Raw genomic sequence first — 25,231 nt, 5'->3', positions numbered from 1 at the left:
ACCAAGAGGTAGAGTATGATCCCATTTGTGTTTTTTTTTTAAAGTTTTTTAAAAATCTGCTATGGGTGTGAGTTGTGTGTATCTGTGCATAGCTATGTTTATAAACAAATTTTTAAAATGGTCTGAAAGGATACACACCAAGCTATTAACAATGGTTAACTCTAGGGAAGGAGAATAGTATTATACTTTCCAAGTTTTCCATAGTGGCATGTAATACTTTATTATCAGTTGAAAAAAAGCCTAAGTACAAAAAGGCAGGAATGTATACGATACATTCTGAAAGATTTCCTCTCAAGGTGATTATAATATTTACTGCTGGGAATTACCTTGGGTTATCTGGAAAACTCCTAGTCCAAACGCTGCATATAGGGAATTGACCTTCCAGTGGACTGTGCCCAGGAACACTTTATCATTAATTTAATAGAGGATTAGGCAGCCGGCTGAGCCACTCCCTGCTTGCCAGGCCACCGTCCAGAAGTGAATTCCCTTGCAGCTCTCCAAAAAGAGGTCAAACAAGTCCCCAGGGACTCTCAACAGAAAGAAGTTGCCAAAGGCTAAATTTGGCATGCAAGCCAAGCCCTGGACTGGGATAAACTGTGCCAGTGCTTTTCAGTTACGCTTTCAAGACCTCAGTCAGAATATGCAGGACTAGATAGCTATTTTCAAGAGTGGCTTAGCAGCTCAAATTGGAAACAACTGTTCAAACCAGAGTTTGGGGGTGAACTTGAAAATGTAAAATTCCTCCTCTGCCTCCTTAACCCCTATTATCTCTTATTTAAAGGATATTTAAATTCCCTTTCTTTTCTCTTGCTCCAAGCAATTTATCATAGTGATAATTCCTGCCAACCTGATCAGATTCTGCCATTCTTAAGCAGGAAAGACAGACTAGCCATCTTCTTCATTTTTCTTTTTCTTTTTTAGGTGTAAATGGCCAGTTTTGTATTTAAGTTGCTTTTTTTTGTGGGGGGGGGCTCTTTTTCTTATACAGTGTTATTGAGTTGTAATTCACATACCACCAGATTCATCATTCAAAGTGGATAATTCAGTGGTTTTTAGTATATTCACAGAGTTGAGCAACCATCACCACCATAGATTTTAGAATATTTCATCACCCCAAAAAGAAACCTTTTACCCGCTAGCCATCACTCCCCATTTCCTCTCAATCCTTCCATCTCTAGGCAACCACTAATCCATTTCTTTCTCTATAGATTTGCTTATTCTGGACATTTCATATAAATGAAATCATTCAATATGTGGTCTTTCGCGTGTGGCTTCTTTTACATAGCGTAATGTTTTTGAGGGTCATCTATGTTGTAGCATATGTCAATATTCCATTCCTTTTTTTTTTTGGCTGCGTTGGGTCTTTGTTGCTGCGCATAGGCTTTCTCTAGTTGTGGCAAGCGGGGGCTGCTCTTCGTTGTGGTGCGTGGGCTTCTCATTGCAGTGGCTTCTCTTGTTGCAGAGCATGGGCTCTAGGTGTGCGGGCTTCAGTAGTTCTGGCTCGTGGGCTCAGAAGTTGTGGCTCACAGGCTCTAGAGCGCAGGCTCAGCAGTTGTGGCGCACGGGCTTAGTTGCTCTGTGGCATGTGGGATCTTCCCGGATCAGGGATCGAACCCGTGTCCCCTGCATTGGCAGGTGGATTCTTAACCATTGCACCACCAGGGAAGCCCTCCATTCCTTTTTGAGGCTGAACAATATTCCATTGTTTGGCTCTATCACATTTTATTTATCAATTCATCATTTTATGCATATTTGAGTTGTTTCCACTTTGGGGCTATTATGAATAATGCTGCTATGAATATTCATGTATCTGTTTTTGTGTGGATATACATTTTCAGTTTTCTTAGGTATATACCTAGGAGTAGAATTGCTGGGTCATACGGTAACTCCATTTTTAACTTTTTTGGGGGGGAAGAAGAGGTTCTCTGGTTTTCATTTCTTTTTTTTTTGAATTTTTATTTTATATTGGAATATAGTTGATTAACAGTGTTGTGTTACTTTCAGGTATACAGCAAAGTGATTCAGTTATACAAGTATCAATTCTTTTTCAAATTCTTTTCCCATTTAGGTTATTACAGAATATTGAGCAGAGTTCCCTGTGCTATACAGTAGGTCCTTGTTGGTTATCTATTTTAAATATAGCAGTGTGTACATGTCAATCCCAAACTCCCAACCTATCCCTCCCCCCAGCAACCATCAGTTCATTCTCTGAGTCTGTTTCTGTTTTGTAAATAAGTTCATTTGTATCATTTTTTTAGATTCCGCATATAAGCGATATCATATATTTGTCTTTGTCTGACTTACTTCACTTAGTATGCTAATCTCCAGGTCCATCCATGTTGCTGCAAGTGACATTATTTCATTCTTTTTAATGGCTGAGTAATATCCCATTGTATATATGTAACATTTTTAACTTTTTGAGAAACTGCCAAACTGTTTTCCAAAGCAACTGCACCATTTTACATTCCCACCAGCAATGTATGTAGGTTCCAATTTATCCATATCCTTTCCAACACTTGATGTTGTCCATTCTTTTGATTATAGCTATTTTGGTGGGTATAAAGTGGTATTTCATTGTGGTTTTGATTTGCATTTCCCCAATGACTAGTGATGTTGAACATATTTTCATGTGCTTATTGGCCATTTGTATATTTCCTTTGGAGAAATAGCTGTTCAAATCCTTTCCCTATTCTTTAATTGGGTTATTTATCTTTTTATTGTTAAATTGTAAGGGTTCTTTATATATTCTGGATAATAGCCCTTTACCAGATATATGGTTTGCAAATATTTTCTCCCGTTCTTTTCACTTTCTTGATGATGAAGAAGAGGGAATAGTAGAAAGAGGCCATTAATGGGTAAAGAGTTTCTTTTTCAGGTGACCAAAGTATTATGGAATTAGTTATGATGGCTGTACAACTGTGAATGTAGTAATATGTATTATATATATTAGTAATGTTATAGTATATATATAATACATTAAAATGGTGGATTTCATGGTACCTGAATTATATCTTAATTTTTTAAGTATAAAAATCGCTTTTAAAAGTATCAGCTGATCCACCTGACTTCAAACCTAACATCACCATTTCATTTGAGTTTAACAGTTTTTTACTGGTGCTGCTAGATGCTCAGATACAAAGATGAAAAGACTTTGTCTCTACCTTTAAAGAGCGCAGAGTCTAAAAGGGGAGAACATCATATACATACTTCACTTTAATTGAACTTGGTTAGGACTAAGATAGAGGTGTGCTTTGGGATCATGAGGGCCAAACCAAGAAACCTGGGCTTTGTTCCAGAGGCAGTAGGGAACCATTGAAAGTTTTTAGGCTGGGGATTGACATGATCAGTTTTGTGTTTTAGATTTATCATCCTGGCAGCTGTGTAGAAGACTGATATGAAGGCAGCATGGCTAGCATCAGAGAGGTCAGTTAGGAGACAGTTGAAGTAGTTTGAGTGAGAAGTGGTGGAAGCTTGAATGAAAACAGTGGTGGTAAGAATGGAGAAGAGGAGGTCAGATTCAAACTAACGTTTAATAGGTAAAACTCTATAAAGCTTGGTGTGATGATAAATGATGGGGCGGGAGAAGTCTGGGATGACTCACAGATTTCTGGCTTGGGTCACTGGGTGGGTGATGGCACCATTAACTGAGAAAAGAAATATAAAAAGAGGAAATTTGTAGGCTTAAATTATAAGTTTAGTTTTGGACAATACTTAGGTAGAAGACACCTGGAAAATGGTCAAGCAAATGTGTCCAGCAGGCAAAAACTTTAATCTCTCTCTGATGCAGTTTCCTGATCTATAAAATGGCAGTATAGTAATAAAAATGAACTAACCATATATATGATATATATATCATATATCTGTATATGATATATATAGATCAGAATTTGGTATTAGGGATATTCACCAAATCTGCTTTGGGGAAACTGCAAACTCTATTAACTATTAAATATTTGCCTAGCTTTCTAAAAAAAACAAAAAACCTTGCTCAGTGATATCAGAGGCATGTTTATATTTACAGGTGCAACTTCTTTTAAGCCAACTCAATGAAAATACAAAAAGATCAGTCAGAGATTGATAATTTGCTGCCCCCAAAGACTCAATATAAGATTCTTTTAATTAGGCATTCCTCCTAGTGAATATAAACCAATTTGCCTTAGAGAAATTAGACTTACATAAATTTCAAAAATAATAAAAGCTAACATTTATTTTGTGCTTGCTGCATGCTAGGCAAAGTGCTAAGCTCTTTATAAGTATTAACTTTTTTATCCTCACAATAACCCTACTGAGGTAGATACTATTAGCATTCTCATTTTATAAAGAAATAAACGAAGGTTTAGAGAGATTAAATAATAGAACCAAGGTCATTAATCTAGTAAGCAATAAAGCCAGGATTCAAACTCAGGTCTCTCAACTCCAAAGCACAGGTTCATGACCAAGAGCTATTATTTTATAGGTAAAGTCATGGTTATATCCATGCTTAGATCAATTTAATGATCAAAATAACAATCTAATCTCACTTATGTGGAAATTATTGACCCTCCACTATTGCATTCATAACCTTATTCCTCTTTAGCATTCCTAGTTAATTTCCAGATTTACTCTCTAATCTTCATGTGAGGTCTCATTTTCTCTCTGTCCATCTTCCCATACTCTAATCACATTGTTCTATTCAGCACACAAATTGGAAATGTTCAGTAAACAAGGAAGACTTCTGCCTTGAAATAGCAACATTTATGGCAGTTCTCAGAAGGCCCTTTGTGAAACTCATTCCCTAGCTGTGCTCCTGGATTCAGGACTTACTGTGGCTCAGCCCGGAAGCCCATCAACACAGAAACTTATTGGAGGAGGAGGAAGGGCCAAAGGAAATGTATATTCATGACAAGATGGACCAGTGGTGCCAGAGGAATTTGCTGAGTGGGGATGGAGAAGTGAAGAGCTGTTTGTTCTTCATAAGAGAGCGTGGCTGTGCTTTTTCCAAAAAAAGCTGAGCAGGGTCATCTCTAGCAGTGACACATTTGGGGACATAGAGAATGGGCACAAGAGAATTCTTCACAAATGGAGCTAGGCTGGCAGTCACTGCCAGGGGCTAGCCTAAAGTATGTTTGAATGAGGGCATTCCTGGACTCCTCAGACCCATGTAGATTGTTTAGGCAAGGAACAATCCCTGTCCACGGTTATTCATCTGAATAGTGACCGAAAGTTTTGAGAAGAACCTCACCAAATGATAGAACTTTAAATTAATTTAACATGCAGATTTTTTTAAATTATTGGACTGAAATTATCTTTTCATAATGGCACGGCACTTCAAATAATCAGGATGCATTGTGTTCAGAATCTAATTTCCCAAATGTCAGCATGCTATTCATTTCAAAAGTAATTCACTTGGGACTACCCTGGTGGCACAGTGGTTAAGAATCTGCCTGCCAATGCAGGGGACACGGGTTCAAGCCCTGGTCCGGGAAGATCCCACATGCCACGAAGCAACTAAGCCCTTTCGCCACAACTACTGAGCCTGTGCTCTAGAGCCCATGAGCCACAACTACTGAGCCCATGTGCCACAACTACTGAAACCCGTGCACCTAGAGCCTGTGCTCCACAAGATAAGCCGCTGCAATGAGAAGCCTGCACACCACAACGAAGAGTAGCCCCACTCGCTGCAACTAGAGAAAGCTCGTGCGCAGCAATGAAGACCCAGCACAGACATAAATAAATAAATAAATAAAAGTAATTTACTTTGCAGTGTGTTTTCCCCATTACACTCATATGGCAGGAATTATTGAAAATAATAGCCTAGGAACTGGGATCGTCACTGTATCAGCTAAGGGGTCTGACTGGGCTGTTGACAGTGAAGATTATTTCTGTTGAAAAGAGGAGAATTCCACACTATTTCAAAAATAAACTTATTTGATGTCTTCTATCAACTACCCCCTGCCTCTCTTTAGCCTCACATATTCCCTCCATTTCTCAAGCCTGTCTGTACATAGTTGCCTGAACATGACTTACTATTTTCACTCTGTGCTTTGCGTGTCCTTCTCCCTGCTTAGAGAAATCTATGCCCTTTCTCTTCCATGTATGCCCATCTAACCTTCCAAACCAGAAGATACCTCTTTTCACGTCTTCCCTAATAATCACATTGCAAGTGTGATCATTTATTATTTCTAGTTTCCTTATCTATTGCAGCTTTACTCTACACTATACCATATTTTCTTGCAGTTATTAAAATATTTCTTTGGATTTCATCTCAAATTGTGTGTATGCTTTAGCCTCCAGTTCGATTTTACATTTTTTGGAGAGTTCAAGAGCTGTGCCTTTTATTTCTTAACATCCAAGAATAGTACAAAGACTCACATTAACATAAAATAAATACCATACCTGTGGTACACTCCAACCAGCCTTATACGTTTGACAGTGATAACAAGAAAGATTTCATTAAACAGGTATCAAATCAATTTCAAAAGATTAAAGATGTAATATGAACATCTAATCTGTCCCTCGTGATTGTTTCATCTAAGAAGTTATTAAAACATTTCTTATGTATGTTTATAGTAATTGCCTTTATCAAATCTCAGTATAACAATTTATTAGCTAATGGATGGAAGGTTCTGTTCTAGAAAACAGCAAGGTCATCTCACTCATTACCAATTGATTCTTCAACAAATTTATTCAACATTTATTGAGCACATACTATATAGATAACATATAGGAGACACTTAAAAGGACATTAAATTTGCACTCTGAGAAACCAAGAACCACAAAGCAAAATAAAAACAAAAAAATAACACAAAAAGTTGTCAGTTTAAGTTCTGAATAAGTGAGCCATACAACGTGGTGATGAGTTAGAGGGGTGGGAGAAGAGATATAAATGAAGGAATAGTCAGCGAACTCTTCTGAAGATGTTATGATATAAATTTAGCCTCAAAGGATGGGCAAGGGAGAGACAATAGGCCCAGAGACAAGAAAGTAAATGCCATGTTTGATTGATGGTGTTTGGTCTATCTCTAGGAAAGGGTATAGAAAACCTTCTTAAACATCACAAGACACTATTATTCAACATAGTTTTGGAAGTTTTAGCCACAACAATCAGAGAAGAAAAAGAAATAAAAGGAATCCAAATCGGAAAAGAAGTAAAGCTGTCACTCTTTGCAGATGACATGTTACTATATATAGAGAATCCTAAAGATGCTACCAGTAGAGCTAATCAATGCATTTGGTAAAGTAGCAGGATACAAAATTAATGCACAGAAATCTCTTGCATTCCTATACACTATGATGAGAAATCTGAAAGAGAAATTAAGGAAACACTCCCATTTACCATTGCAACAAAAAGAATAAAATACCTAGGAATAAACCTACCTAAGGAGACAAAAGACCTGTATGCAGGAAACTATAAGGCACTGATGAAAGAAATTAAAGATGACACAAACAGATGGAGAGATATACCATATTCTTGGATTGGAAGAATCAACATTGTGGAAATGACTATACTACCCAAAGCGATCTACAGATTCAATGCAGTCCCTATCAAACTACCAATGGCATTTTTCACAGAACTAGAACAAAAAATTTCACAATTTGTATGGAAACACAAAAGACCCCGAATAGCCAAAGCAATCTTGAGAAAGAAAAATGGAGCTGGAGGAATCAGGCTCCTGGACTTAAGACTATACTACCAAGCTACAGTCATCAAGACAGTATGGTACTGGCACAAAAACAGAAATATAGATCAATGGAACAGGATAGAAAGCCCAGAGATAAACCCACGCACATATGGTCACCTTATCTTTGATAAAGGAGGCAAGAATATACAATGGAGAAAAGACAGCCTCTTCAATAAGTGGTGCTGGGAAAACTGGACAGCTACATGTGAAAGAATGAAATTAGAACACTCCCTAACACCATACACAAAAATAAACTCAAAATGGATTAAAGACCTAAATGTAAGGCCAGACACCATCAAACTCTTAGAGGAAAACATAGGCAGAACACTCTATGACATAAGTCACAGCAAGATCCTTTTTGACCCACCTCCTAGAGAAATGGAAATAAAAACAAACAAATAAGACCTAATGAAACTTCAAAGCTTTTGCACAGCAAAGGAAACCATAAACAAGATGAAAAGACAACCCTTAGAATGGGAGAAAATATTTGCAAATGAAGCAACTGACAGAATTAATCTGCAAAATTTACAAGCAGCTCATGCAGCTCAATATCCAAAAAACAAACAACCCAATCCAAAAATGGGCAGAAGACCTAAGTAGACATTTCTCCAAAGAAGATATACAGGTTGCCAACAAACACATGAAAGGATGCTCAACATCACTAATCATTAGAGAAATGCAAATCAAAACTACAATGAGGTATCACCTCACACCAGTCAGAATGGCCATCATCAAAAAATCTACAAACAATAACTGCGGGAGAGGGTGTGGAGAAAAGGGAACCCTCTTGCACTGTTGATGGGAATGTAAATTGATACAGCCACAATGGAGAACAGTATGGAGGTTCCTTAAAAAACTAAAAACAGAACCACCATACGACCCAGCAATCCCACTACTGGGCATATACCCTGAGAAAACCATAATTCAAAAAGAGTCATGTGGGCTTCCCTGGTGGCGCAGTGGTTGAGAGTCCGCCTGCCGATGCAGGGGACACGGGTTTGTGCCCCAGACCTGGAAGATCCCACATGCTGCAGAGTGGCTGGGCCTGTGAGCCATGGCTGCTGAGCCTGCGTGTCTGGAGCCTGTGCTCCGCAACGGGAGAGGCCACAACAGTGAGAGGCCCGTGTACCACAAAATAAAATAATAAATAAGTAAAATAATAAAAGAGTCATGTATCACAATGTTCATTGCAGCTCTATTTACAATAGCCAGGACGTGGAAGCAACATAAGTGTCCATCAACAGGTGAATGGGTAAAGAAGATGTGGCACATATATACAATGGAATATTACTCAGCCATAAAAAGGAACGAAATTGAGTTATTTGTAGTGAGGTGGATGGACCTAGGGTCTGTCATACAGAGTGAAGTAAGTCAGAAAGAGAAAAACAAATACCGTATGCTAACACATATATATGGAATCCAAAAAAAAAAAATGGTTCTGAAGAACCTAGGGGCAGGATAGGAATAAAGACACAGACGTAGAGAATGGGCTTGAGGACACGGGGAGGGGGAAGGGTAAGCTGGGATGAAGTGAGAGAGTGGCATGGACATATATACACTACCAAATGTAAAATAGATAGCTCGTGGGAAGCAGCCGCATAGCACAGGGAGATCAGCTCGGTGCTTTGTGACCACCTAGAGGGCTGGGATAGGGAGGGTGGGAAGGAGATGCAAGAGGGAGGGGATATGGGGATATATGTATATGTATAGCTGATTCACTTTGTTATAAAGCAGAAACTAACATACCATTGTAAAGCAATTATACTCCAATAAAGATGTTAAAAAAATAAAAATCAAAAATGAACATCACAAGACATCTTTATTATTATTGTTTTGAACAATAAATACTAATTTAGATATCTTCTTTCTGATGCTGTTTGTTCCTTCCTGCATTTCTGGGCTTCTATCTCAGATTCTTTGGACTTCTACTTGAAGAATTCTTTATACTATTTCTTTTAGCGTATATCCGCTGACTGTGAACTCTGTAGGTTCTTATTTTTATGAAGATGTCACTGTTTTACCTTAATTTTTGACGAATATTTTTTGTTAGGATTCTAAGTTTGCTGTAATCCTTTCCACTCTAAAGATGTAATATCACTGTCTTCTGGTTTCCATCATTTATTTTGGAAAAGTTAGCTGTCTGTTTTACTGTAGCTCATTTGAAGATAATGTACCTTTTTTCACTCTGGCTAATTTTAACATTTTTATATTAGCATTTAGTTTTCAGTGGTTTGACTAAGTGTGGTTTTCCTTGTATTAATCCTGCTTCAGATTCATAGAGTTTATTGATTCTGTACCTTAATGTCTTCTGTTAGTTTGGGGAAATTCTTGGCTAATATCTCTTCAAATGTGGCTCTTGCTGCATTCCTTGTCTGTGTTCCTTCTGAGACTCCAGTGATAATCATAATAATATCTTTCATCGTGTCCCATATGTCTCTTACATTCTTTTCTCTATATTCCATACTTTTTTTCTCTGTGCTTCAATCTGGATATTTTGTACTGCTCTATCTTCCCGTTCAGTAATCTCTGCTGCTAGGTCTAATACTGTTAAACCCATCCATTGGATTCTTAATTTAGTTTTTATACTTTTTAATTCTAGGATTCACAATTAATTCTTTTTTATTAATACCAGTTCTCTACTGAAATTCTCCATATTTTCATCTAATTCCTTAAACATACTAACTACATTTTTTTTTTTTACAACTGTGACTAAATAAATAATACAAGTATGTTTGTCCCCTATAGGTTTACTTCCATGGTCTGTTTTGTCTCTTGATTTTCAGTCATTTGGTCCTGTTTCCTGGCATTATTGATTTTTCTTTTTTTTTTTTTTGAATGCTAGACTTTATAAAATTTTAAGACTCTGGATGATGGTACTCTCCTCCAAAGAAGAATTCACCTTCTGGCAGTGAGATACACTTCAGGCATATCACCTTTATCCAGGTAAGACTGGCTTGCCCTAATTCAAGGGCATAGCCCTTTCAGGACCTTTACTTAAAAACCTTCTTTGTTTATCAGAGTCCTTTCTCCTTGACAGACCCTGTAATGGTTAATTTTATGTGGCAATTTGACTGGGCTAAGGGGTGCCCAAATAGCTGATAAAACATTATTTCTGGGGGGGTGTGTAAGGGTGTTTCCTGGAGACATTAGCATTTGAATCAGTAGACTGGGTAATGAAGATTGCCCTCACCAAAATGGGCAGGCATCATCCAATCTGTTGAGGGTCTGAATAGAATAAAAAAGTGGAGGAAGGGTGAATTCTCTCTCTCTCTCTCTCCTCTTCTTGAGCCAGAAGGTTCGTCCTCTCCTGCCCTCCGACATTGGTGCTTCAGGTTCTTGGGCCTTCAGATTCCAAGGCTTACACCAGTAGATCCCCACTCTCAGGCCTTCAGCCTCGGACTAGGAGTTAATCATCGGTTCCTCTGGTTGTCAGGCCTTCAGACTTGAACTAAATTATACCACCATCTTTCCTGGGTCTCCAGCTTGCAGATGGAAGATCATGGGACTTCTTGGCCTCCATAACTCCTTGAGCCAATTTCTATAATAAATCTTGGGAATTCCCTGGCAGTCCAGTGGTTAGGACTCTGCACTTCCACTGCAGAGGTCACAGGTTTGATCCCTGGTTGGGAAACTAAGATCCCACAAGCCACACAGCCAAAAAGAAAAAAAAAAGAATTGCTATAATAAATCTGTTCTTTTATCTGTCTATCTATCTATTCATCCATCCTATTGGTTCTGTTTCTCTGGAGAACCCTGACTACTACAGACTATGAACTCCAACCTTTGTCTCCCAGGACAATCTTAAAATAATACTACTAGTACTAATACTACCACCGTTATGGATAATAAAAACATTTAAACATTTTTTACTAATGTTCTGCTTCCCTGTTTTATAGCTGGACTACATCTACATTGTCGGAGCATATAGCCATTATATATCATACTCTCTCTCCTTTAACCCTCACTTGGTCTTAGTTATACCAGAAACTGTATTTAATGCTCGCCGCCAATCCTTATGTTGATGTCTCCCCAGTCATTTTGTTTGTCTGAAGCTCATTTGCCAGTATATTTCTCAGGAAAGGCTCATGGGAATAATATTTTTTGAGTTCATAGATGTTGAGTTCATAAATATCCAGTAATTTTACTAGAATTTGTCATTCTGTGTTTGTGGTATATTCTATCAGTGTATCATTTCAAATTTTTTTTTCCAGAAAGGTTTTCTAAATATAGTTTTAGTATTAGTTCTGTTCCCTTACTTTTGTTTTCTTCTTTAGGGACTTATGTCATCTGTATTTTGGATCTTCTTATCATCTATATTTTGGATCTTCTTGGTTACTCTTCAATATTTGTCACTTTCTTTCAAATCCTTTTTTGTCTCTTCATCTAAAATTTTTTAAAAACATTTTCTTCTATTTTACTGATTTCTCTTCAGGCACTACTGTTCGATTTATTTGCTCTTATTTCCTTTCTAGAATACTCTTTATTTCTTAAATTATTGTTTCTTTATTTCTTATTATTTCCTGAATCCAATCACTTCTTCTCTGAGTTCCAAATTCTTATTTCTGTTATTTCATATGTTTTGTTATTTTCTTAATGTCTTTTAGCTCATTTGGAACTACTAGGTTAACTCTCGTTATCTGTTTTGTGGGTATGTCTTTCTGGAGTGCTTTCATTGTCTGTAGGGATGTTACTCAGCTTTGTCTCCCCTTCTTTTTCTTTATAAAAACTATGCAGCCTTGATATTTTTCTGTTGCTTCTTTAATGTGAAATTAGTTTTCCTGAATTTTTGTTATAAGGTGGTGTTCAAGAAAGCTTTCCTTGGGGACATCCCTGATGGCACAGTGGTTAAGAATCTGCCTGCCAATGCAGGAGACTTGGCTTCAACCCCTGGTCAGGGAATTAAGATCCCACATGCTGTGGGGCAACTAAGCCCATGCGCCACAACTACTGAGCCTGCGTGCCACAACTACTGAAGCCTGTGGGCCTAGAGCCCATGCTCTGCAACAAGAGAAGCCACTGCAATGAGAAGCCTGTTCACAGCAACAAAGAGTAGCCCCTGCTTGCCACAGCTGGAGAAAGCCCCACACAGTAACAAAAACCCAACACAGCCAAAAATAAATAATTTTTTTTTTTATTTATAAGAAACCTTTCCTTACTTCACAGAACTTCCTCTCTTGATTTTGAGGACTGTCAAAAGATAAGGCAACTTGCTTTACAATATTACACCACTTTGGTCTGGAGCTTTTCTTTCCCTCCTCTCTTGTCCATGTCCCATTCAACTTTTATTCTACTCCAAGTAGTTTCTCTTTGGTTTGGGGTTCTGTCCTGCAAAGCAGTTGTTTTTCAGAGTTCATAGGAGCTAGGCTGCTCCAGCTTCATCAGATCTTTTTTCCCATGGGCTTTATACTGGTTTTGGTCAAACCTCTCCCAGTTTCAGCTGATGTTCTCAAATTGCCTTGGCCTCTTCTCAGTCGATACCTATTGGCTATTTTGGAGTCCTCCTGTTCTCAGATCTAGGTGCAACTTCCTTATCCTTTCTCTCACACAGACACTGATACCATGCAGATCTTGGGGCTATTGATGGTTTGTACCCTCCTACTTGTATTTTGGAGTTCGTGAGGATACTTTGTTCTTGGTTTTGTTGTAAATGTTGTTCATGGGTTTTAGGTTTTGCTATCCATTTGTTCTCTCTGTTTCTATGTAAGGATTCAGAGAGAATGAAAGTCTATGCTACTGATGCTGTCATCTTCCCAGAATCCTCTCCTGAGTTAATTCAGTTATAAGTGTATTTTGTATTACAGTTCCTGTGGGAGACTGCTCATAACTTATGGGTGTTGACATTTTGCTTCTACTTGGGTCTGGGAAGGTTAAGGGCTTTAAATCTTAGCTGTTTACGATACCACAATTAATGACCAAACATAAGGAAGCTAAAAATATGAACATAGTAAATTGTCAACTCACATGAATTTTAAAAAAAAACAAAAAAACACAACATTTATATTTAATTACAGCAGAAATATTTCTGAGGATTTGGGGATTGCTTTTAACAACAAATAAAAGAAACCATTTGTGTATATATACTCAGAATTAACACAATGCAGCTTTCTTTTATGGGGTACATATGCATAAATAACTTGCATAAAAGCTCCATAGGAAATAATATATTTGCATATATTGTTGTGAATTGTATTTAAATTTTATTACTCTCGTAGTTAGGAAATTGTAACAACTGGCAAAAAAAATTGATTTTCAGTAGGCAGGCAGTCAATCGATACTATCATTAGCTCTAAACAGAGTCTAGCATATGGACCTTTAGAACTAAAAAAAGTCCCAAGTGGTCATCTTGCCCAGACCACAGCCTCAAGAATCTTTCCAACGCAACATGTTTGAGTACAAACAATTTTTCTTTTATTGAAGTATAGTTGATTTACAATGTTGTGTTATTTTCAGGTGTACAGCAAAGTGATTCAGTTTTATATATATTCTTTTTCATATTCTTTTCCATTACAGGTTATTACAAGATATTGAATATAGTTCCCTGTGCTATACAGTAAGGCCCTTGTTGTTTATCTATTTTATATATAGTAGTATATATCTGTTCATCCCAAACACCTAATTTATCCCTTTCTCCCTCCACCTTACCCCTTTGGTAACCATGAGTTTGTTTTCTATATCTAGTACAGACAGTTTTTAACTATTAACAATATCTGTAAGAAATAGGTTTTTGGTTTTGCTATCTAGTTTTTCTACCAGATGAACTAAGGTGTTCTGACAACAAGCATAACCAACAGAAACAATACCTAAGCATGACTTCAAAAAATTATGATAGAGCTATAGTAGCTAGGAAACAGCAGCACAGATAGTGCAGTGAAAAGGAATAGTTGAATAGCCAGGGGTAACTCTAGGGCCATGTTATGATGCTATGCAAGTGGCATTGCACATGGTTGCCATAGCTACAGAGCTGCACAAGCTATAGACACGCAGACCCTGTGTACCCACCCACTCTGCTGCCACTGCTTTCCACACCTGCCCCTCTGAGTTTTCTACAGCTCCAGCGTAAGGAGAAAAAGGCCATATGGCTTAAATCAAAATATTTTTTTCACTTCTAAAAATCAGAATACCAGAGATTCAGAGCAGAAGGCAAGGAAGCATTGGAAAACACTTCTTTCCCAAGGGTCAGGAGGTTTCAGAACATCCATTCCAGGAGGAAAGGCTGGTGACCTTTAGTCACCCACCTCCATGTCTACTTTCGTGTTCCTTTTTACCCTCTCTATTCTTCTCCTGGCAACACAGATCCTGTCTCTCGCTGCCTTCCCCACCCCCAACTCCCTGTCTTGACAGCAGCACCAGGGAGAGTTATAATATTATTCGAAGGAATATATGTGGGTTAAAGTGTTAGAGTAGGGATTAGATATTTTGGTAGTCTGTTTTCTTCCACAGGGATTAAAGAAATTACTTTGGATGCCACTGACAGCTTTAAAGCAAAATCAGGATAAGCTAAAGGAAAAAAATGGTTGTTGGGGGTAGACATTGGGGAGAAAAAACAAAGAACAGAAAAGAGAAGCATCTTGGGTATAATTAGGGAGGTCCCTAGGTATCACCCTGAATTTGGGGGTGGAGAGGTGGGCAATGAGAAACACATGTTGGGGAGGGTGCCCAGGGGGGCATTTAATTTCCCTGGTGTACTATTCCTGGTGAAATAACTTGTACTTGGTCAACTGGGGGACTTACTTCTTCACATTCATGAATATCATAATGCAAATCAAATGGTTGAGGTACTTTCTGAACCTAGGGATTTCACATGAAGTCTCTGGACCCTTTACGCACACATTCTTTCTCTGCTCATCCCATATAAGCCAATCCTGTCCTAAATATATTAAAATGGTGTGGCAGAGAAGAAAGATGGCTTTGCTGTTTGCATTAGTTTCCTAGTTAGTTGCCATAACAAAAAAACACAAACTGGGTAACTTAGAACAACAGAAATTTATTCTCTCACAGTTCTGGAGGCTGGAAGTCCAAAATCCTACTTCCTCTGAAACCTGCTGGTGAATCCTTCCTTGCCTGGTCTTAGCTTCTGCTGGTTTGCCTGCAATCCTTGGTATTCCTTGGCTTGCACATATATCACTCCAATCCAGCATTATCGTGTGGAGGTCTCCCTGTGTCTCTTCACGTGGTGGTGTTCTTTAGAAGGACACACAGCAAACTGGATTAGAGGCCCACTCTACTTCAGTATGACCTCACCCCTGACCTCTTACACAATCTGAGCTTAGTTATTCTTTTAAGAAAAATGTAGTTTATTATATTTCAAGCAGCATTTCTATATGCAGGGACTTGGGAATGGGGCTATTTTATTTTATTTTATTTTTGTGGCCACACCTCGCGGCTGGCACGATCTTAGTTCCCTGACCAGGGATTGAACCCATGCCCCCTGCAGTGGAAGCGCAGAGACCCAACCACTGGACTGCCAGGGAAGTCCCTGGGGCTCTTTTAAATTACCTCCATTCTCCATATTGAGCAGAATTTCTTATACCTTTTAAGATGAATAGCCTTTAAATGAATGAGTTCAATAAGATGATAGCTAGTAGGTTATGAAGAGTCTAGAAAGATTTTTTTAAAGAGGAGAGACATGAGCATATATACATGTGCACAAGGAAAGAGACCACGGACCAGGAAGAAATGGAAGATACGGGAATGAGAGGGAATAATTGTGTAGGAACAAGGCTAGAATCAAGAATGGAAGATCTTAGCATTTGGACCACAGGCAGAGGGATTAGCTTTGAACAAGAGCAGCTTCACCTCTTCCTTAGGAACAGGAAAGCAGGAAACAAAGCGTGCAGGTTTATTTACGTGCTTGGAGAGAGTCTGGAAATTGGGGCCAGATACCTCTCCTTTCTCTGAGGTTGGATGTAAGGTGAGCGATGGAGATGGAAGCCTGGGGAGCATTGAAGCTTCGCAGTATCAGCTGTGAGGAGTAGGAGAGTGAGTCAAATATGTATATACAATGGAATTCTAAATAGACACACTGAGGTTGGAAACCATGCATTTATAATGCCACCAATACAGTGGCTAGGTAACGTATTTAGGGCTGGTTAAACCGTAAACTGCCCATGTATAGGAGTAGAGAAGTACACGGTTGGGTTGGTAGAGGGTTAGAGTTTGCAAGGCATTTACAAATAAAGGACAATCAGGGAAGGGTACAGAAGATGGGGAGCAAGTGGATGAAGTGATGAAATACAGAAGTTGAGCTGACCATGAACTAAACCCATCCTCAAATGATAACACGAAAATGGAACACACTGGACCATGGTTAGTGACAGTGCCCCAGTGGCACAGTGAGACCTCTAGAAATGGAAGCATCACTCAGGATGCAGTGTTGCTGCTGTGAACAGGTTTTCTTCCTATCCCTTAGGTAACAACTGCCCTGTCATTGTGGTGACAAGTACGCTCTGTTTTTGCTTTTGCTAATCTTGATACACAGATTCACTGTCTCCAGAAGTCTTTAAGCTCCCCAAGCGTGAGCATGAGGTTGGTGTGGCCCTCATTCACCCCTATTGGGCAGAGCCCTTGTACCAGGCCATTATATAGGCCTTTGACCTTTGGATCAGGTATCCAGCCTTGACCCAATCAGCAGAGGCCAGGGTGATGCGGTCACATGGCAGGCCTGTACTTGATGCATAAGGGACCTCTCAGAAAGGTCAAAGACTTTCCACAGTACTTTCCAGAAGGAATAAAACTGCAGGCAGAACTGTTCTCATAAACATTGGAATAGCATTTCGCCTCCTGGACTTCATGACAGATCTCCATCCATTTCTTCTCTCCAATTTGGGGAGCTGGACACAGTTCAAAAAATTCCCTATATAGAGCACCTCATTTTGTAAGTTGCGTATGTTACATCTGCTTGGAATTTACTCCACCCACACCCCCTATTCACATACACACATAAATTAGCATATATATATATATATACACACATACATGTATATATATATACACATACATATATATATATGTATATATATATATATATATATAAAACACCCCTGGCTCCCATTTTTGAGATGGAAATAAATTATTTTCTACACGTAGTTGTCTTCCTGGCATGCTGACGTTAACAATAGTAACATAGAATCTTCCAAAGTGTGATAAAACGAATGGTTTCAGTTTCAAGGTGAGATATTTTTTTTTACCACTTAATATAAAACATTTTGGCAATGTCTCTCAATTTATACTATCTAGAGCAGGGTTCTGCAAACTCTTTCTGTAAGGGACCAGATAGTAACTATTTTAGGTTTTATATCACAAACACTATCCATCACAACCACTCAACTCTCTCATTGTAGGACTAAAGCAGCTGTAGACAATATGTAAATCAATGAGTATGGCTGTGTTCCAGTAAAACTTTATTTACAAAAGCAGACAGCAGGCTGGACTTGGCCCAAAGCTGTAGTTTACCAATTCCCAGTCTAGAGGATAATTATTTATGGTTTCTTCTGTTTGGCTGGGTAAGAGCTGAACCTCCCAATAGTAGTGGTTTTTCTAACACATGGCCTGGAGGTTCACTGTTCTATTGACTTTCCTTACGTTGATTAAGTTATTCAATAATAAATAATTGAAGGTCACCACATCACACAACTCTGGAGTCATGCAGTGCCTAGCCTGTGTGTCCAAATGCAGCAGCACTGAGTGTATTTAAAGTGATTTTTCTGCTGTTGCAATCTGAGACCAGATTAAGGCAAAGGAATAGGTAGTGTGTTCATTCATTTATCCATCCCATGTATTAGTTCAGACACTGTGACAACTGCCAATAAATATATCAAACAAGGTCCTTGTCCTCAAGGAGCTTGTGGTTTAGTAAGGTGTTTGCTAGGACTGCCATAACAAAGTACCACAAACTAAGTGGCTTTAAAAAAACAGAAATTTAATGTCTCAGAGTTCTGGAGGCTAGAAGTCTGAAATCGAGGTGTTAGCTGAGCCACGCTCCCTCTGAAACCTGTAGGGGACAGTCCTTCCTAGCCTCTTCTTAGCACCTGGTGGTTTGCCTGCAATCCTTATAACTACAGCTCTTTAATTTCTGCCTCTGTCATCACATGGCATTCTCCCCTTGTGTGTCTGTGTCTCTGTCTCCTTCCTCTTCCATTAAGGACCCCTGTCATAATAGATTCAGAACGCACCCTACTCCAGTATGACCTCATCTTCTTTGAACTAATTATATCTGCAACAACCCTATTTCCAAATAAGGTCATATTCTGAGGTACCGGGAGTTAGGACTTCAACCTATCTTTTTAAGGGGGACACAATTCAGTCCATAACACAAGGCAAGAATAAATGTGAAATAAATGTGAAAACTTAACAGTTGCTATGATGGAAGTCTGTGTCAAGTACATGGTGAGGCCAGGGAGAGAGGGGATGAGTTTTACCTGGGAGAGTCAGAAAAGGTTGTATGGGCTTCCCTGGTGGCGCAGTGGTTGAGAGTCCACCTGCCAATGCAGGAGACACGGGTTCGTGCCCCGGTCCCGGAAGATCCCACATGCCGCGGAGCGGCTGGGCCCGTGAGCCATGGCCGCTGAGCCTGCGCTTCCAGAGCCTGTGCTCCGCAACGGGAGAGGCCGCAACAGTGAGAGGCCCGCGTACTGCAAAAAAAAAAGGTTGTATGGATGAGGTGAAGCTTGAGCAGATTTTGGAAAATGATGTTGAACGTTTGCCAGGTGCAAATGGGCTGTGAGCTGGGCCTGGGGAATGGAAGAGCATCCCCTGTCCGAGCAGCAACAGGCAGTAAGGAGTGTGACATAAGTGTTCCACTACAACTCGAAAGGGGCTTAGGCTTCCTGTTTTCCAGAGAAATAAAAATGAAGTCTAAACACCTTGGCTAGTGATGCCCTTGTGCCAGTTATTCAGGCAGCTTCAAAATTTCAATATACACTTTGTTGTACAACAGAAACTAATACAACATTGTAAAGCCATTATACTACAGTAAAGATATATAAAAAAAATTTTCAGTGTAGGAGGGGCACAGGGAGATAATCTAATTGGAAGGTGGGTGACTTATCAAAGCTACCTTTGCATGATGAACACATTAGTTTTATTTAGTTTTACTTAGTTTGCCTGTTATAGACTAATAAAGATAGCAATGTTGTCTAAAGATGCCTTCACTGGCACTTCACATAAAATGGAGAAAATGTCAATTGCATATTTCAAAGAATAAGCACACCCAGGGGTGGCTTGAAGGGGCAGTGATGGAGACTATGAAGAGGGGCAAACCCTCCTCCTGGCCTGTCACCCATTCACATCCCTAGTGATTGAGTGTTGTTTCTGTTCCAGACACTGTGCTAAGTGATTACATGCATTATATCTCATTATCTCCAATTTATAGATGCAGGCAGTGAGATTTAGAGAGGTTAAATACATTGCCCTACTCAAACAGCTAGTGATTTCATTTTAATGATAATATTAAAAACTATAATAAATGCATGAACTAGAATTCTGCACTGTCCAACACAGTAGCCATTAGCCACATGTAGCTTTTTAAATGGAAATTAATTAAAAATTCTGTTCCTGGGTTACACTAGTCCCCTTTGCTCAATAGCCACATGTGGCCAGGGGCTACCATATTGGACAGGGCAGATATAGAACATTTTCACTAAGAATAAGATAAATACTTTATCACTGAGTACAGCCTCGTGATTTTGTTCATGTTTGCTTTGTGTTTGTGATCATATTGACACGATGTAGCATTCTCCAGTTGGCCCCAGGCAAATAAGACAAGACTAGAGCTGGCCTTAGTATGTGAATGATGCACTACCACTGTATTAATGAAGGTAACCTAATAGTTCAAATAAAGAAAAATTGAGCGATCATTTTATAAATGCACCAACATCAAAAGAGCCTGCCCTGTGGCAATCAGTAGCATGTTTACTTTGTAATCAGTTACATAGTCGCAGCAAAATAACATTATTCATCTCATTAAATTAGTATTGTCAATTTAAATATCATTGGCTCCATAGTTTTATTTAAATTTAGTCTGGAAAAAAAAAGCCTTTGGTTTATAAGAACTATAACTATTAGGAGTTTGCACCTAGTTTTATTTGTGTACATTTTAAGATAACATTATACTAAGCATAATTTAAGTAAATGTAAGGATCCCTGGAGAATTTTCATTCCTCTTAGAAGAATTCGTTATATTACCCAAGATTGAGAAACACTATGAAAGCCTTTAGGGTGAAGGAGCCTGAACACTTTACCTGTAACACACAGTCCCAGGCCCACGGAGCTGTATGATTGTCAGTATCCTATCAAATCCAGATGAACTAGAGCCCTCTTGGCACCAGTATGCCATAATTCTACCCAGGGATATATTAGGCTATAACTGCAGCAGCTGGCAAAACTTCACACTGATGAAGCATTTTACTCCACGATTTTCTAATCACTCCCCTGTTTTAGAATCCCGTTAGTAAAACTTGATTTACACTCTTCATAAATACCAAAATTTCCACCACCACCACCCCTTCCTAGCTCTTAAAATGCAGGAGATGTTTGCAGTGAGGAAGACCACAAAGCAAGACTTCCACTTCTCATTTTCTGGCTCATGAATATTTTTTTCCCTGTCTTAATCAGACCAACTATTCTCAGGCATCTCACTGATGGAAAACAGGACTCAAGAGCGTCGTTTTCATATTACCACTTCCCAATGTTTTACTGAAAGATTTCGTGTCTTCTCACTTAATCCTTGGCCTCCAGCTTTCCCCTTGAAATCTGCAGATGAATTTCACACTCTGAGGCAAACACTGCTTTTCTTGCCATAAATGAGAAACAGGCGTTATCTAGGCCGAGCTATCTCACTGGGTGCACCCCAGGGCTACGGTCAGCTCAAGCTGGTCGTTTCACTGTGATTGCAATAGTCAGAGAAGCCCATTCAGGCAACTTCTTCATCACTGGGGAAGTAAACTATTATTTTTAGTAGTATTGTATATTACATTGGGACCCCTTATTTATGTTGTTGCACTGTATATGTATCCCCAGAACCTTGACTGAATTTCTTACCTCTCATTTCTGAAAAATGCTTGGTAAATATTCCCACTATTTTCTGCAAAGTGAGAAAAGAAGACACAGCTTCTTATGTAAGTGGCAAATAAGCTCCCCAAACCCATGAACCAGAAGGATACTTCAAAGTGCTGCTTACCACCTTTGAATATACCCCAAAGACATGCAAACTAACACTGAGAAGAGTTTTAAAAAATCCACTTCCCTCCCCTTGGGAAGGTGTTTCTGGTTGTTAAGTAAGTAAAGCCATCTTTTCCTCAGATTTTTGCAAGTGTAGTTAATTATAATTGTTGACGTTCAATTATGCTAAGCTAATGATAGTAGTCACCATTTATTTGGTTCTTACTCTGTACCAGATACTCTGCCAAGCTATTTACATATATTATCTTATTTATTCCTTACTTAGTGAAGGTAAGTAGTATTACCTCTATTTTATAGATTTAAAAAACCAAACAAGAAACGGGGAAGTTAGATATTAGTCTGAGGTCACATAGGTACTAAATGTTGGCATCAAGATTTGAATTCAGAACTTCCTGAAATCCCAAGCCCACACTCTTTTTTCTTTTTTTTAAATCTTAAAACAATACACATTTATTAGCTTTCTGTGGGTTAGAAGTCTGGCATGGAGTGGCTGGGTTTTCTGGTCAGAGTCTCACAAGGTTACAATCAAAGTGTTGGCAGTTGCATTCTCATCTGGAGCTTGGGGTCCTCTCTGAAGCTTCAGAGGTGTTGCCAAGCCCACACTCTTAGCGTCACAAACAATAATACAATATAATAAGGCTTTATGTAATAATGAGCCATATTTGAGTAAATTTGTTGTTACTCCTCAACCGAAGCATTCTGATTTCCAATATTTACTTCCCATTTTCGGGAAAATGTCAAAATAAGTTTCACTACGGTCAGTTGCAGATCATTCTTAAGGGTATCTCAGGGTATTGGCAACTCAAATACCCTTCACAAAGTACCTTTTTTTTTCCTGCTCAGTTCACGAGGTTTGGCCCCAAATCCCCAAAGCACTTTCATCTGTAGTCAGAGAGCCCTTTTATGAAGAGAATTGATTCCCCTTTTCATCCTAAGGTGAGCTCTCAACAGTGCTCTGCAATCAGGACTTCACTTCTCCAAGTGGGGGTCGCCTTTGCGGGAGAGTTCAGCTACCAACAGCTGGGCATCCACGGGACAGGAGCAGGATAATGAATTGCCTACTTGAAGATTCAAGGGGAATTTTGAGGGCGTGGATTTTTTCCAGGTTCTTGGTAAGCAACCTAATTTCAGTTAATAAAAAATTACTGATCTTTAGAAAAACACAAACAAGGTTTAAATTCAGGTTACTTTTCGAAGATCTTAGTATTTATTTTGAGTATTATTAGGTAAGCTTTGATAATTAACTCTATAAACCCTAAACTAGCCTGTTTGTTGTAAAATCAGCTATACCCTCCCCCCCACCCTGCCCCCAACTTCAGGCTCAGGGGCAGACTCAGAAAGCCTACCTACTCCTTATTATTTCTTGCCCCTTATCAGTTTATTTAGGGGGAAATGTATCCCAAAGAGAAGAGTAACAGTCTGGCAGGTACTGACTAGATAGTTATCTCCTATGCTATAAAACCTCTTCCATAAAATTTATCTATTGTGGAATTTATGATGTTTGTTATGAACTTGTCCAAAGTTTGTATTTGCACCCTGAATTGAAAGGATTTGCTAGGCAAATAAATAATGTCTACATAATTGTAACTTGTACAGAAAAGATCTTAAACTGAAGGGAAATAAACATGTCTTTTGCTATGAACTGTATTGTGTTTCCCCAAAATTTGTATGTTGAAGCTCTAACGCCCAGTGTGACGTATTTGGAAGTAGGGCCTTTAAGAGATAATTAGGTTTAGGTGAGGTCATGAGGGTGGGATCCGTGAAGGGATTAATGAGCACCAGAGAACTTGCGAGCTCTCACTCTGCCTTGAGCACCCAGCTAGACGGGGTCGTCTGCAAACCAGGAAGAGAACCTGACCATGTTGGCTCCCTGATTTCGGACTTCCAGCCTCCAGAACCGTGAGAAAATTAATTTCTGTTGGTTAAGCCGCCCAGTTTATGGTGTTTTGTTTTGGTAGCCTGAGCTGATAAATACATCATTCATTACTTTAGAAGCACCTATTTGTATGCAAAGATAATAATTTTACAGTTATCATTTGTGTGTACGTTCATTAGAGGAGAGATAGGACCTCTCCATGGCAACACTTTTATGATACCCTTTAACTTGGAAGTGATAAAAGTGCCCTTTAAAAAATAGTATAGGGCAGCTTTTTCAATAGTTTGGACAGAGTTGTAGCCAGCTAGTCAGAATTTGTGAAGTTTTATTCTTTTGCCCCAAAACTCTAAAGCAGTTATTATGTATCATAACACATGTTATAACCTATAAGACACATGGGCATATTTCTTACAGCAGAATGGTGTGTTTTATTGCAAGAACATTAAAATGGAATGGATTTATGTGGATAATCATTGAAGTTGGGTATCGAGTACGTGGGGTTCGTTGTATTATTCTCTCTACCTTTGTGGATGTTTCAAAATATTGATGATACAGAGTTTTAAATGAATATACACATATGAGCTAATGGGTGGACAGATTCACTTTGCAGTATGTGTGGTTGCTTAGTTGTGTGTTGGTCCATAACCATTTTAAAAAATGGAAAAAAACAACCTCCTGGTTTCTTCTTAAAAAGTGCAAACTGTGCCAGCTGATTTGAATGAGAGGGAATGGTTTTCCGCTTTATTTTCACAGCTGTCTTATCAGTTTCCTAAACTCAGTTAGGGTGGAGCACAGGAATTTCACTATGGGGGGACTAAGGGCTTTGTTGTTGTGGTTTGAAGATAATGTTATCTTCCCAGGCTAACCTCTTGGAGTGAAGACATTTCCCCAGAGGGGAAAAAAGTAGGGCCTTAAAGATGTCTTCATAGAGTTTGCAGAGTGGTTGAAGCTTAACAGTCTATGGAGAACTCTGTCAGCCTCGTGGGAAAATGATTTGGTATTCAATTGTTTTCACTTGAGCACTTTCCCAGACTAGATAAAGCCTCTCCATTCCATCCTACCCCTCCTCCACCCTAAAATGCCCTGAACCCTAGGTGTGGCAGACTTGCTTTTGTTCAGGATGAAGTAGGGCAAGAGCTATCAGGTAAATAAGGAAAGTACCCTTTCAGTTTCTTGCCTGCTGACGGCATGCCTGTGTTCCCTTGGCTATAGTGTGGAAATGAGAATTTCCACAGTTTTAAAGGGAGTGTCTGTTACTGTTCATTATGAGCTGAATCATTATTTAGGTTCCTGACCTCTTTACACGATCTGGATTTTCATGCCTGTGAGATATGAATTGAGCCGAGGACTTTTTTTTTTTTGCAGAGTTTTCATTTTACTCATAACCTAGTTTTAGACTGGAGATGTGGGTGGTGAGTATCCAGGCCCTTCATAAGGCATTACACAATCTATTCGAGTTATACAGAGTGGATAGAAAAGTGCCTATAACCCACTTATTTAAAAGTCTTTCATAATA

General features: G+C 38.9%; 1 long non-coding RNA gene across 1 annotated transcript in view; it reads left to right on the top strand.

Moving 5' to 3' along the window:
* Window positions 1-25,231, top strand: part of LOC111182598 (uncharacterized) — a 97,086-nt gene that overhangs the window by 11,454 nt on the left and 60,401 nt on the right. Inside the window, exon 2 of the long non-coding RNA XR_016389018.1 lies at window positions 10,504-10,604. This is a non-coding gene — a long non-coding RNA (uncharacterized LOC111182598). The remainder of the gene's footprint in view (window positions 1-10,503; window positions 10,605-25,231) is intronic.

Source organism: Delphinapterus leucas, chromosome 19 (assembly GCF_059928025.1).
Source record: "Delphinapterus leucas isolate spDelLeu-1000000601 "Yukka" chromosome 19, BTC_Dleu_Yukka2, whole genome shotgun sequence".
Taxonomy (NCBI): Eukaryota; Metazoa; Chordata; class Mammalia; order Artiodactyla; family Monodontidae; genus Delphinapterus; species Delphinapterus leucas.
This window is presented reverse-complemented; position numbering and strand designations above follow the sequence as displayed.